The sequence below is a fragment of the Haliaeetus leucocephalus genome, unplaced genomic scaffold, assembly GCF_000737465.1.
Source record: "Haliaeetus leucocephalus isolate CR32 unplaced genomic scaffold, Haliaeetus_leucocephalus-4.0 Scaffold206, whole genome shotgun sequence".
Lineage (NCBI taxonomy): Eukaryota > Metazoa > Chordata > Aves > Accipitriformes > Accipitridae > Haliaeetus > Haliaeetus leucocephalus.
Genome location: NW_010972642.1, coordinates 570,851 through 585,610, shown reverse-complemented (window position 1 = coordinate 585,610; position 14,760 = coordinate 570,851). Strand labels below are relative to the sequence as shown.

Here is a 14,760-nt window from a genome sequence, read left to right as displayed (position 1 = left end):
AGTGTTTATACTGATTTAACATAGTAAATTAGAAAACAGGTGGAAAGATACTAAAGAATGGTGGGGTTTTTTTTTGAGCTATGTTAAAGAGTTGGCCTGGTAGCCAGATGTATCTGATTCAAAACTCCCAATATCATTCTAAATTTTGGAGGTATTAGGGTGTCTGTGGGTCTTAATGATAGCAGTGCAGGTGTTCCTCAGGTATTCCTGATCCCCGCAACCCTTGTCCAGTCATTGGAATTAAGCAAATGTGATGTCCATCTCCGCAGTTTGAATTTTGTTACCTGCCACGTATGCTTTACTGGGAGGATGAAGCCAGGTCAAATTTGGAACTAAAATGCAATCAAGATCCAAATTATCTCTAGTTCTGCAAAATCTGGATTGACACTCTTTTGTAGAAACAAAAAAACCTCCCATACTCTCCACTGCTAATTTGTCTCCATGCTCATTATTATTTGCCAAGTCACATGGAACAGCAGAGCTTTATACCTGCTTCGAAAAGCTCAGCATTCATAAACAGTACGTGTAAAATGCATTCTCAAACTCAAGTTTGGCCAGCATCAGTATGAAGTAGACTCTCTGCAACATCAGATATTTCAGTTGTTTGGCCAGCATATGAGAGCATGGGACATAGTTCTGGGGAAGATTTTTTTTTTTTTTTTTATTTTAACACAGCCAGCGGAAGTTAGCTGAGTTTCACAGAAATAGCTGCCAGTGTGTAAGCTGACACATTCCATGCACCACAGAGGTTAATACATTCATTCCTATTGTGCCTTCGTATGAAAAGCTACACTGTCTGTGTGTTAGTTTCTGATTCTGTGAGTTACAAATACTGTAGGCGGCTTAAGAATCATGGGAGCCATAAAAGTCATCCCTCTGAAATGAATTTTGAGGAGTAACGTCAGTATTGATAAAGTGCTTATAATAGCCCAACACATATGAACACACATATGGAAGAAATAGGGGGGGAAAAAGGAAAAACAAAAATTGAGCTAGTTAGCAATGAGAAAATAGAGGTCTGAGTCTAATTCTACTTGTTTTTGCGGTCCTTCAAGCTAGTGCTAAAATAATGCATCAGTGCTCCAGTAAGTTGGGAGGATCGTTTGCTTTCATTTCAGGACCCGCTTTGGGCTGTATCTCTGCATGTGGTGGGCTGAAGTATTCTGATTAAAATACGATTTATCACAATGACAGTTTCCTTATAAAAAGGTGGGCTTTGTGCAAATGTGACTGACTTCATAAATATCTTAAGATGAGTTTAGGTTGTGGAAAATTTGAAAACCTCAAAGGCCTCTTGTTTCTGTGCAAAGGAGAACATTAAAATGCAAGTATTGACCAAGTTCACCTATGTTGTTTTGTTACACATTATTTAGTCTGGAATTAAAGGGAGAGTTTGGCAGCCAGTCGGTGGGAGAGGTTGAAATTACTAGCTCTGTAGACTCCTTCAGATATTCCAGGCTTGATCTCTAAGGGCGTGTATATGCTGGAAGAAATTTAAAGTTGTCTTTGTTCACATCTTAACGGTGATTTTTAGCTATCAGTGCAACCTGTTGAATAGAAATTGGACATGCCTCTTAATTTCTGGTGCCATTTGAAAGAGTCAGGTAGGCTAGATGTGCTTTGAGAAAGGCTGTATGATACAGTACTCAGAATGGACTCTCACCCATGCTAGAATGAGTGGAGCTGAATCTAGTGTAGCTGCTAGCCTAGAAGGATTGTGCCTTCCAAACTCTGTTCAAATACAGTTTAGCTCAGTGATGACTGTTTCTTCAGTCAGGAAGAAACATTCATGATGTTTGTCATGAAGAACTGGTCCAAAACCACCTTTAAATGGCATGAGTGAATGTGCAGCCATTACAGTCTCTTTCAAGGAGGAACTCTTCTTACTTGAGACATTCCCCTACATTACATGTAACCATAGTGTACCCTGCAAACCCTCTGTCATCTGGTCATCAGATAGCAGAAGGTCAGAAAAGTACAATGTTCCTTCTTGTCTTCTTTTTCTACCCTCCCTATCACTCATCTTTCAGGCTTTGTATACTAAAAGCAGTAGTTTTCAGGGGAGATCAAAGAACCTGACACAATGCTCAGTTTGTTGCTCCCAGCAGAATTTGGTACACAACGTTATCTTGGTGAAGACAAAGCCAAGGAATTTTTCTTGTTTGTTTATATAGCGATAAACATTTATTTGTTATTTCTTTTAAGTCGGGCATGGCTTTAGTAGTGTACTGTGAGATCAACAGGAAGTACTTTTTTATCCCTGGTTGTCAAAATTGAATTTTCATTTTGTAAATTAAGTGCACGCTGTATTTATTACAGCTAACACCTGATTGTTTTCCTGTGGCAAAGATACTCTTTGTCAGTGAAAATGTAATCTCTCATTTTGAAATGCCCTGTTGATTCCCACTGCCGGGTTCGTAATCTGAAGCCCTCCGTTGCTCTCCCTGCCTTTGAGTCCCCACTGGGGTATACAGATTCTGTCATCCGATATCTGCCACAATTAGCCATACGTGATTGCCTTTATTTCCAGTATCCACAGAGAGACTAATGACTCAATAAGAATGGAAACTAAAACTCACATTGTTAGATGTTGCAAAAGGAGTAGATGGATGGGGCCATGTTGGAGAATCTGGAATTAACACCGTGCATGCTTGAACCTGTCCTCTGACAAAGAGCTGTCTATCTGCCCTGCATATTCACTCATACCCACATTTAATGACATAAATGCTATTTGAAAAAAAGTTTTTGGCTCTCCATTGTTAGTGGGAAGATTCAGTCCCAAACATTGTGTGAAGCGTCATTTTAAAATACACCCTCATTGCAGTAAAGTCCCTCTTGGTTAGCACATGAGTTTCTTATGTTGGTTTTTCCCCCTATAATTTTCATATGGTCTTGTTCTTCAAGAGTGATGCAGCATAGTGATCCTGTTTCAGAGGAATGGGAACAAAACTGAACTTAGCCTTGCCACTGTGTTTTACTGAATAAGGCTAATGAACCGAAAGTACTGCTGTAGGCGTTATATGGACATGATGTTTTCCTATATGGTTCAGCCCATGAGGGATTTAAATTCCTCCATCGTGAAGATCAGCATTCAAAGCTGTAAGCATAGATATCGTGTAACAAGTTTTACACAAAGTAAACTGGAGTGATCATTCTAATACTGGTCATCTTGAGCATACCTCGTATGAAATAGATGTTTCTGAGCAAATTCAGTATAAAATTACGTCTGGTGGTTTCTTTTCTGAGGAAAAAATAATTCCTGAGTGCTTTCTGAGCAGTAGGAAACAAAGGACCTGATCACCCAATCTGAAAATTGAGAGGAATCTGCACCATTGGGAGTGCGAATGGTTCAGATTTCCCAGATTGTTTGTTTGATAACCAAATAGTGACAACGACTGATTAATTGGCAGTAATACAAATGCTGTGTATACCCATAACTATACTGAAAGATAATGCTGGATGTATAATGACAGCTGACCATGTACTGTTACTATATGGACATTTTGTGTCCTGTCAAAACAGTATAGTAGTCTGATGTAATACAGACTTCCTGCAAACATCTGCTCTTGGAAAAACACCCCAGAAAGTTTTGAGTGCCCACATTCAAACTTTCTTCCCTCTTCATCTTAGCATGAAACTGGATGTCATGATTATTGGTGGTTGTGTTCAACATTATGACCAAACCTGTCACTATACAAATCAAGAGAACCTCACGTCAGCATATGAGCGTGAAAGCATTTCAGCTGGGTCTCAGTTCTGGAGACCAGCCATTTGAAGAATCCTGTTTGATTCTTTTTGGCTTTTTGTATAAAAACAATGAGCAGATTTAGACCTCAGACGTATCTGGAAAAATAATTTGACCAAGTTTTTTAGTCTGCACTTTCTTTGTTAAGTACCTGGGTCAATTTTTTTTTCTTACTACAAACCTGTTCTTTTCAGTGGTGTGGGAAGATGTGTAACAAGGACTGATTTTCAGTGGAATTTAGCATACGCAGTCTGGACTACATTTTCAGAAGAATTCGGGCCACGTGCAGGCACTGACATAAGTGGCTAGATTTTGAGAAAAGTTAAACCCATTTGGAGTTTAAGTGCTTCTCAAAGTTGTTCATCTTGCTATTATTTAGGTGTCTGACTCATTAGAAATTTTCGTTTGGAAAACCTTGCTTCTAGATACCTTAAGGGTCACATAATCATCTGTGGTCTCCATGTTTGTTTTACTTGAAGGAAACGGAAAGCATAGAGCTATTTAACAAGTATACAGTGACTGATCAGAAGATAGACTGTTCCAATGATCATATGAGTATTACATAAAATATCTGTTGCCTGTGAAACAAAAAGCATGAGGACTGCCTGCTCGGTCAGATACCATTTTTTTTTTTCTTGCATACTAGCTTCCTTTTGGCTTCTGCACCATTGCAGGGATGAGCTACATCTCTCCACTTGCCAGTTCAGGTTATTTCACTGAAGTATCTCCTTAAGTTTCATTTGAAGTGTTGCTGATGATAGAACTTCACCTCTCTTAAAATGCATTTTCATGCATTAATTATCAAGCACTTTTTTTTTTTTTTGGCATATCTCTTTCTGATTTCTTACTGTAATCTGTAGACATAACCAGTTTTGACCAGATTAAGCAGTTGGCCTTCCAGTGTTACAATGCCTCAAATCTGTGAAAGAAGACCCTGAAAAAACTGTATGAACACTGTAGTGGTACATCTGAATACTGAAAGCTTTATTCTTTCCTTGTATTGGGGAGCCAACTTGCCAGAGCTGCAAAGGCATATGAATTATTTCTGATTGAGAAGAAAAGTCTGATGCCCCATTATTGTCTCTACGGAATGTAGCCAAGACATGGCAATACTTTATCCATTATTCATTTACTCTGTAATTTACATTCATGACCTCTTTGGGATATTACTATAACCAGTTCTTTGCCTACAAGAAGGTAAACCATTTCTTAGCAGTGCAAGGTTATTCCTTCTATTTGCTGGGCAGTCTCTACCTTTAAATACCATCTAAGCTGGCTTTTCAACAGTGAGAGTCAGTATCCTTTCACTGTTTGCTTTTCTACTTTACCTGTTCTCATTAATAGGACTCTGACTTAATTTGTAGGGAATGAATCATTAATGCACAGTTTAATTACAATATTATAATACTCATACAATCCACTTAAGCATAAAAAAAGTAGAATTAGTTTTTCACTGTGAGCACACACATCTGGGGAAAAAAACAGCAAAGTACATGAAAAGCGACATTTCTCATTAGCATAACCAAAAGATGGCAGTTGTCCATCTGCCATTAGCTCAGCGTATTCCTATGCTGTTTCTGATGGCCATCACAAATAATGATAATAATAGGAGTAATAAAACAACATAATATGTATACATTTTTTGTTGGATGCCCTTTTAAATAGTTTTAAAAATTGCTACATTCATGCAGTTTCTATATTCCCTACTTCTGTCCACTACTTGTTTCTGGCTTTGTAAGTGAATGTGTTGGCCACTAGATATTCACTACCTGTTCTGCAAATGAGTAGCCAAGATGGCCATTTTTATAAGAGATCACTGAAGACCAAGGTCCAGTTCTTCAACTAGAAAAATGGGGCATAGTACTCTTCACGGAAGTGAAGCTACAGCCTTCTAAACAGGGTGAAGATCTCTCTGCGGGCGTGGGGTACATTGTATTCAAAAATTTGAACTTTCCAAGATTTCTTATTTATTATGAAGTCTTAGTGATGATTTGAAAATATTCATTAAACTGTCTAAGTAGGGTGTTGAGTGAGGGGCTGTTGAGTGCCAGGAGCATTTCTGAGCAATCCCTGTTTTCAAACGGAAAAGGTTCCTCCCAGTTAACTCAAAAGCAAGCCTCACAACACCAGGATGCAACTAGTCCTCACTTTCCGGATGCCTGCTGAGAGCTAGAGATTGTGATAGATTGTGTAAAAGCATGAACCACCAAACATATCAGCTCAAATAAATCTTGTTCATGGTGGGTAAATGTGCTTTGTAGTTGGTGTCTAAATAGCCCATACTTGCCTTTGATATAATCTTATACAATGTTATGGGTAAACTCAATATATTGTATCAAAATAGATTTGAATGAAAAGCTTGATCGCATCATTTTATGGGAATCCAATCAATTTATGAAAGACAATCATTATGACAGACTATATATAAACGCTTTGTATTTTATTGAGCACTGTGAGTGTCTGAACATACAGTGGACATTTACAGGCAGTAAATACACATGGTAAAACAATATCATGGCTACTCTGTGGGTTGTCAAATTATAACTCCCTCCCCAGCCCTCCAGGGGAAAGAATTAGCAGTGGTAGCATATTCATTTTTTCTAGATTAACAGTCCTTTCTGCATAACTTTCAGATTCCATCCATATCTATGAAAAATGAAAAAGACTGAAAAATGACCAGCCTATCTTCCTTCCAGTTGTAACTCAGGCCTGCTGTTTGCTAGCAGACCTCTGTCTGCATGAGTGAGTTTTCTTGTAGGTTAAAGAGACTGAATTCCCTCTTCCCCCTCCCTCCGACCCTGAGCCTGCAGGGCAGACAGACAGAAGCACACATATGATTAATACAGCACAGCTGCAGTAGTGACTCATTTGCATATGTATTAATAGAGGCAAAAACAACAATTCAATTACATACAGAGACATTCTGCATACTAAAGAACATATGCAAATAGCCTGGAAAAAGTGCAGCCAGCGTTTTCTCTGACTTTCCTGAGCCCATATGGGCTAGCATCAGAGCCTAGCAGTTTTCAAGAAATCCCCTATAGGAAGAACCTGTTACAAGATGCTTATACAGCTATTACTCCTCCTCCCCCCACCCCCCCGGGTTCCCAGAAGGCGTTTGACATTTGGACAATGGAAATAGCACAAGCAATGTCTTTTCCATGTTACTTCCTATTTGCCTGCCTTCAGCTTCATATTGTTGTCTCTTTACATATAAGCCCCAGCGTGAAGAAACCCAGTCCTTCGCCTTGTCTTCCATATGCGTGCGTTTATTCTATTTTTCTTTCGCCTCATCTGTTGTGTTGTTTCCATTTTCCTTTGTCTTTCTCTGTCTCAAGCTTTCTCTTACCTTCTTGACTTCTGTGAATTAGCAAAAGATGACCATTTCTGTGCCTTTTTCTTGTAGTGACCTTAAATATCTCATAATAGTATAATTCAGTGATTTTCTGCTAGGGGGCCATTAATACTTTTAATGGGTCTGAAAGGTGTCTCAGAAAAGTTAACCTGTTGTAGATAGGCTTTTATATCATGATACATTAGTCTTTGTCTCTACTAAGAAGGTTGTGGAGTTCTCAAAGCAAAAAGGTTGAAAATCACAGGTATTAAATAGTTCATACTACAGGTGATGTGGATCTTCATAACTGGTACAGAATCTGATTCTAGTAGTAGAAACAGATGTTCTCTAAATCTCATGGGAATTTTGTAGGCAATAGTTCTCAGCATCTTTCAAAAGCAGGTTGAAAGTATTCCAGCCCTGGAACTTAGGCTATAGGAAGGCTTACTTAAGCTGTAAATAATTTCTTTAGCTGTAAGTTATTCCTTACGTTAGTATGTGTTGTAACTAAACCACCGAGTATACTAGATGTATGTACTCGGTATACTTCTTCACACGGGCCATTCACACACTGTGATACGCAACAAAATATTAGGCTACGATCCATACCCCGTACACCAGTTTCTGGAAGAGTGTGACATTTGACATTATCCTTTACGGACTAGACAAATAGAGCTCTATTTCAACTTGAAAAGAGATAACAAGTCACTAAAAACTTTTGGAAACCTGACAAAGCCATTAAGATGCCCAACTGTCTTGTTTGGGTGGCAACCCTCTGTGTTTCAAGCAGTCGGAATTACTGGCCATTTGTTTGAAACATCTCTGCGGTGTGAGCAGGGAAAAATAGGTCATGCAAGAAAGAGTGTGTAACTGTCTGGCAAGCATACTTGCGAGGTCAGGTCATCCTTAATTTCTTTCCTCTCGCAAAAATGTTACACTTCTTTCTTTTTGGGGTTAGCCTGACAGACGGAAGCACATTACTCCTTGATTATTTATAAGGCATTAATTTTAGATGAATATTGCTGAAGTAACTGACATCATAAGTAGTTTTAGCAGCCAGCAGAAGAGCCTGTTTGCAGATTGGAATATGACAGTCTTCACTTACACAGCGTCCTGTCTAAGAGAAAGTCTGAAGCATATAAAAGAAGAGCAAACTCGAGGAGTGGAGGCATATATGTCAGCTAACACTTTGTTTATTCTTCCGTGCGATATAACTGGGACTTGATGGTTGGAATGGTGGTGTCAACGTTACGAGTTCAGCCAGCTGCAGGACAAAACCCGTGTCAAAATAGCAGCAGTGGCAACACCTGTCTGCCAGAGTCTTAAACCGGGGTGGGGGGGAACAAACATCTGAGAATTGTCTTATACTTCCCTGAAGTAGCTTCTGTTCAGAAAGAAGTAAATAGCCGCCTTCATACATACACCTTGAGATAACCAAAATGACGCCTCCCTCCCTCCATTGGCAACACAGCAAACCTGTGAAGTGTTTGTGTTTCACAGAATGCGGTGTTTCATGGCTTGCATTCGTTTGGAATTAATTCTCCCTGGAAAGGTCTGGATGAAAAATCTGGTAACAAAACCAAAAAAACATTTTTTTATTTTATTTTTTTTTCCTACTTTCTGCTCTTTGTGCATTCCAGACACCGGGTTTTGAAATAGTTGGCTTATGCTACTGGTTTTCCTATTATGTTGTTTGCTCTTTTCAGAGGGATGTTGCTGAAAAGAAGATTATATAATCATGCAAATAAGATTGTATAATCCTGAGCAAACGGTCCATGGGGGGGGGAACAGGAAACCACACTGAGTGGGGCTTGGCTGGCTGCGGGGGGGCTCACTCAGAAACCATAAACTGAGGGCTATGGGCCTCCTGTAAAACACGAAGCTGCAGTCAGACTAGTGAATTTTTCTGGATATTTTTTGAATTCATTGTCTTCGTGCTGAGCTCTGCCAATAGTGTGTATTTACAGTGCCTCAGCAGAACATCGTGACAGACAAACACACAGGAAAACTGCAAATTACTAACACGCACACTCTTCAGAGCTTGCAGAACAATGCTACAAAATACAACAGTGAGAAAAGCTGACTTGCACAAAACTAACTATTTACTGACGCTCACTCACTCCTTTAGGTCCGCAAATCAAATTATTACATTTCATGCATCCCAAAAGTTAACACAAGAAAATCTCCCTTTAAATCTTGCTAGCTTTGATTGTACCTAGGTCATATGACATGGTTTGTTGTTAGATGCAGATTGGTATAATATATGAACGTGTAAGAATTTCAATTTATGTGTTATTTCTTACTACAGTCTTGTTTATGACCATTCTTTTTTCTCCGAAGTTTTAGGTCATTGCCAATTGACAAGGCAGAATGGGATAGAAAGAAACAGACAGCATGCTACATGTGTACATGGGGAGAGTATCACTGGCCAGTGATATAAATTGCATACGGCAAGAGCAGTGCAAGCCATTAAAAGTCCTTGTGCTCTTTTTCTCATCCTGTCTTTCTTATGTCTGATTCCTTGCCACGGTTATCTGTTACCAGCCGGGATATTTGAGCACCCTTTATGAATGGAGGCTAATATTAGGCACAGTTTGAAACTGTGAAATACGTAGTTACTGTAGATGTAAGTATTAGACAACAAACTACTGAGGTCAGGATGCTTGTTCTGTTTGTTTTCTTTCCAAAGTCATCAGTTGAACTTAGCTCTATCGAAGACACCGTAGTATCTGGGGATGTAACTTTCAGAGTGTCAAACTTAATTTTTCTGTTGTGCGTAAATAACATCAGCCTGTTCCTGAGGTTAAGTCAGAGTGCAATTTTTTCCCCAATACCTAGGCTCAGTTTCCTCAAATTCCTTTTCTCCTTTCAGAGGTTCTTACCGTTTTCCACTCCAGTGGATTTTGTAAGATCAATCTGAACAAGAAAATTTGGAGGCAGCTGTACCTGTAGCTCCTAGTGGTCCTCAAGACTAACTTTTAAGTTTGTAACCCACATGAGCTCTGCTGGTCTCTTGAGTTTGAGTCTAATTCCTAGACTAGCTTCTAAGTATCCCTTTCGCTCTGCATAACTACCTTATTTGTTTGCTGTTTTTACCAATGGTCTGCTTCTGTTCCTGTCCATTCATTAAATAGCTAAGGAGAGAAGTATTGCAGACTACTGGCTTTACATGCCTTAACTCCTTAGCCATAGAGACTGGTCACATCACAGATAACTTGCCCAACCAGAAATATACTGCAAATTTGTTAAGTCATCTGTCTCAGAGACTGACAAACTATAGAATTACAGAGAGCAGGGCTGTCAGCAAGCTACTGTGTGAATTGTCTTTCCCTAATGGACAAACATACAAACCAAACTAAAAAGCAAAATAAAAAGCACATATACAAGAAAGAAAAACGTACTTGAAAGTCAGTGTGTGTTTTTAAGCTGGAAGAAGTTTTGAAATCAGTATCCTATGATTATCAATACAACATGAAAGCAGTAAGAAAGTTTCAAATGCTCTCACGGTGGTAGAAACTGAGATTTTTAAAAGCATTTTCCAGCTATATCTGCACCTCTGCGTCTTGCTGTTTAGAGCGATTGCTCTCCCTACTTAAAATCCGCACTACAGCAGAATCTTCTGCCCATGTTGCGAGCCGTACCTGGGTTTAGTAACCACAGCTGTGCCACATACTGCACCAGCAGCAGCTGGCCGGGGCAATCTGTTTGTGGCATATTGAGGGAGTCGAATTGGCTTGGGGGACTCCTGCAGAGCGGCTTTTTTCAGCTCCTTCCTATAGGTAAGGTATCTGTCTCTCCCAAAGGGGCCTGGGGCTGGCGGTTTGTGTGCAAGGGAACGAGGCTGATCCCCGAGACGTGGGGTGCTACGAGGGGTGGTACCCGGCCCCCGCCTGGTGCGCTCAGGGGCCCGAGGAGCAGCATCCCGGTGTGCCCCCCCACGGGTGCTGTGCTGGGGAGGGCCGGCTGTCCCCCAGCACACCTGGGCAGCAAGGCCAGCCGCTCTCTGCCCTTCTGAAGGCGAAGTGTCCACTCTGCAGGTTATACGCTTCGCTCCACGCTGGAGTGTGAAAATAGCACCTGGCAGCAAAGCCCTTCCATTTTCTTTTCCAGATTTTTCTTTTCCCTTTCATGGCTCAAAACACTCTTTACAAATTACAACAGTGTATTCACCGTTAATGCACCAAAACGTTACAGCTTGTGATAGTGTTATTAAAGTGTTTGGGGCCATTTACCATAGAATACAGCAGCATACTTACTTCATTAAATGGATCTAGCTGACTTTGGCAAAAGAACATGACTGAAGTCCTATTTTATCACCAATGTTGATTTTACCATCAAACTCTGGACTTCTGAAAATTAGAACTTTCACAATAGAAACACTAATAGGTGTGCTACATTTTGTAGTAGGTTAAACTGTCCTTAAATATCTCTGACTTTCTCCACAGTAGTTCTGCACTGGTATTTGTTCAATATTCCAATGTTTACTTTACAAACTCAGGGCTTATTTACGTTTAGCGTAAGCAGTATGTCACGTATGTATAGCTTACATTTAAATCACTGTCCCGCTCTGTCACCAATAACTGCTTCTGAATATAGTTCGGTTTAGGCCAATCAATCCTACTCATCCCATTCCCATTATCATGGCAGCCTTGCTTCTTGCTATATGCTGGTCTGATATACTGGTGGCGAAAGTAATTCGGATGGTATGTATCAATGTATGTTTGGATAAGATTTTTAAAGAGGCCTGAAGGGATTTGGGAGCCCAGCAATAATTAATTTCTTACGGTGGCTTTGAAAATAGGATATACAACATTCACACTTAATCCTTCCTCCTTTCCACAGCTGTTTTATTTTTCCTGTGATTAGTTTTGTGGAAAGGAAACGGTCACCAAAATTGTATCAGAATGTTTGATGGTGAGGTGGCGTTCATTCGGTAACTCAGTTTTCACTGGATACACTGAAAGATGTGAGTGCTCAGCATTTCCTACCTCTAGTCCAAGCTGGCCATGCTCACATTTGTGTGGTAGCTTGTGTTTCAGTGTGTGGTGCTTGCTTTCCCTTTAAGTGGGAAAAAGAGAGAATGAGCATAATTTCCCAGCATTTCGTGTTGTGTACTAGGATGTCATATCCCATATACTCATGCATTAGAATTTAATTATTGCACAGGTGTGGGACTAAGCAAATTGAATGCTGCCCCAAAAGCAGTGTTGGGTACCCTGATTTTTATTATACTGTGTGGGCATGGGTGGATGAAGTTGTATACATGACCTGAGCTCAGACAGAAGAAATTAGAGAAGAAGAGATTCTAGAATGAGCCATGGCCTACTCAGTTAAAACTCAAAGTGTTATACTTAAATTTAAGCAGTTTCTTAAGTCTGATTGATTTTTTTTTTTTTTTTTGGCATTGGTTTATTAAGATAACTTCATTTCACTTCACATTAATTGCTGCTCTGAATCAGGTCCTTAATGGATGTAGGATAGGTAGATGCTTGAATGTCAAATGTTTCTTTCGTATCAGACTGGGTGGCATTACAGGTTTGATTTCACTAAAAGGTATTGTTCGCGATCAAGTGTAGAAAGGAATGAATACTAAAAAAAACTGAGGAAATGTTACATTTAAAAAAGCTGATTTGTCACTTTGCTCATTGACTATGAACTGAATAGACTTCTAACCCTTAAAATACTTTCTCCCCCCTTTTCCTTTTTATTGCCTGGAATCTTAAGAGCTTTATCATTTGCAGTCATAAAATGAAAATATACACCAAACCCTCAAAGGGCAAGTATGAAATTAAATTATATTTGGGCAGCTGTAACCTTTTAAAACGATCAGATTCCAGTTAATGTATTTCTTCCTGTTCCGAGTGCTGCCATGGTGTTTGATGGTGGGAAGCAGTCCAAAGGGCATTGGGAGATAATAAATTCACTGGAAATTTCACCCTGAGGCGAGCCTCAATACACCAAGGCTTCCATTTAGCGGGACTGACCTAAAAATCTTGTCACATCCAAAGGTCACTTAGGTTGGGGTTGGTGTGTCCCATCTATCTTTCCCTGGCGCAAAGAATGACAGCTGAGCTCATAAACAGCCATCGGAGTATGGAAGACAAGCAGGGGGGAGAGGGACGGAGGATAATACCGCTGACAACTTCTTAGATTTCCTCTAGGCCAATGAGAATAGATATCATCTTTGGGGTTGCTTGTTTCTGCTACTGCAGAAATGGCAATTCAGTTTAAAGAGGTTACAGTTAACTGTGGAAGTCTAAAACAAGTCATTCCCCCCACGTCTCCAAATGCCATGTGGTCCTGCTAGTACACATTATACTGTCCCTGAACACGTCATATTTGTTACCAGTCTTGTTAGTCAAAGCAATTTACAGTTTATACAATGCTTTACTTTCAAGGAGGGTCAAAAGTCTAAAAAGCTGTTAGTGATGACACTGATAGGTGTCATTTATAAGAACAGTGATTCTAAGGGAAACAATTTGGACAATGACACTAATTATAAACAATACTGGAAGGTAAGATATTTTCAGTCTTATGAGAAAATTTGTGATGTATGTCCTCTAGGACGTTACTTATCCTAAGCTCATTAAAATCAGTATAATCCTCCTGCACAGCAAATTGAAGCAAAAGGCCTTTCAGGATGACTGTTGTCTTCCAGTCATAGTTCTTACTTCTGCAAAGGCAAGCTCCAGTGGATCCTTCCTATGCTTGCAGTATATTAAATACTGGGGATGGGGCTGAGAGTGGCATAATAGAAGTATATTTGAAGGACAAAGATCTAACTTACCATAATTGGTCTTACTTAATTGGGGATGAGCTGTGCAGCATATGTCCGTTGTATCCTAATGGTGTGAATCTCCTCAAAATTCCCTACGAGGAGGATGAGAGAGGCTGTCTGCCAGTCACTGCTGGGATGCAGGCGGCAAAGATTCCCTGTTCTACATCCTATCTTGGTTGGAAAAAGAAATTGTAGTTGGTAGTCAGTGTCCTTCTGAAATGTGGTAACAACCCACTGTTGGAAGAAAAATACCATGTATGGTATAAGCATTGGTCTGATTCTTTTTGGAACATTAAATTGAAGATAAAATTTAAGAAGAAATGATTATATAAAATCAGTGCAACCTTGGACATATGCAAAAAACAATCTGAATGAAATAGCCATGTTCCAAAATTTACAAGGTATTGAATAAGTTAGTTATCTAACTCCTCCTGCGAATTTGCTGATGTTTCTCCATGAATTTTAGTAAATCAGATTCTTCTGCAGGGAACTGTAAATTGTATGTTCCTTTGCTTGTTAAAACTAAATAGAGTATAACTGTTTTTTCAGAAGTACTTCACACATTCTTACAAACATACTATATTTGAGGCAAACACAGTAAAGAAGGGCAAGATTGGCCAGCTGTCAGTGTTTGTCTTCATTTTCCTTGGGTTCACACTCTACTCTATGTTAACATGTATGTTCTCTACACAAATCCAAAGTAATTTGCAGGCAGCTGTGGGGGGAGTTACATGCCCTTTCCCACATGTTCTGTGCTGAAAATGTAGCTGTATGCCTTACCAGTTGTACAGCTTTGAGGAAGACAAAGTCACTTTCCATCTTACTTGTGCAGCAAGAAAAATGGAAATGTGTATTTTTCATGAACTTCAGAGAGGACAGATATATTTCACTTTAAAAAATTAA

General features: G+C 39.6%; 1 protein-coding gene across 4 annotated transcripts in view; it reads left to right on the top strand.

Moving 5' to 3' along the window:
• The window catches only part of SOX5 (SRY (sex determining region Y)-box 5), a 291,777-nt gene that overhangs the window by 207,707 nt on the left and 69,310 nt on the right, over positions 1 to 14,760 (top strand). The window lies entirely within an intron of this gene.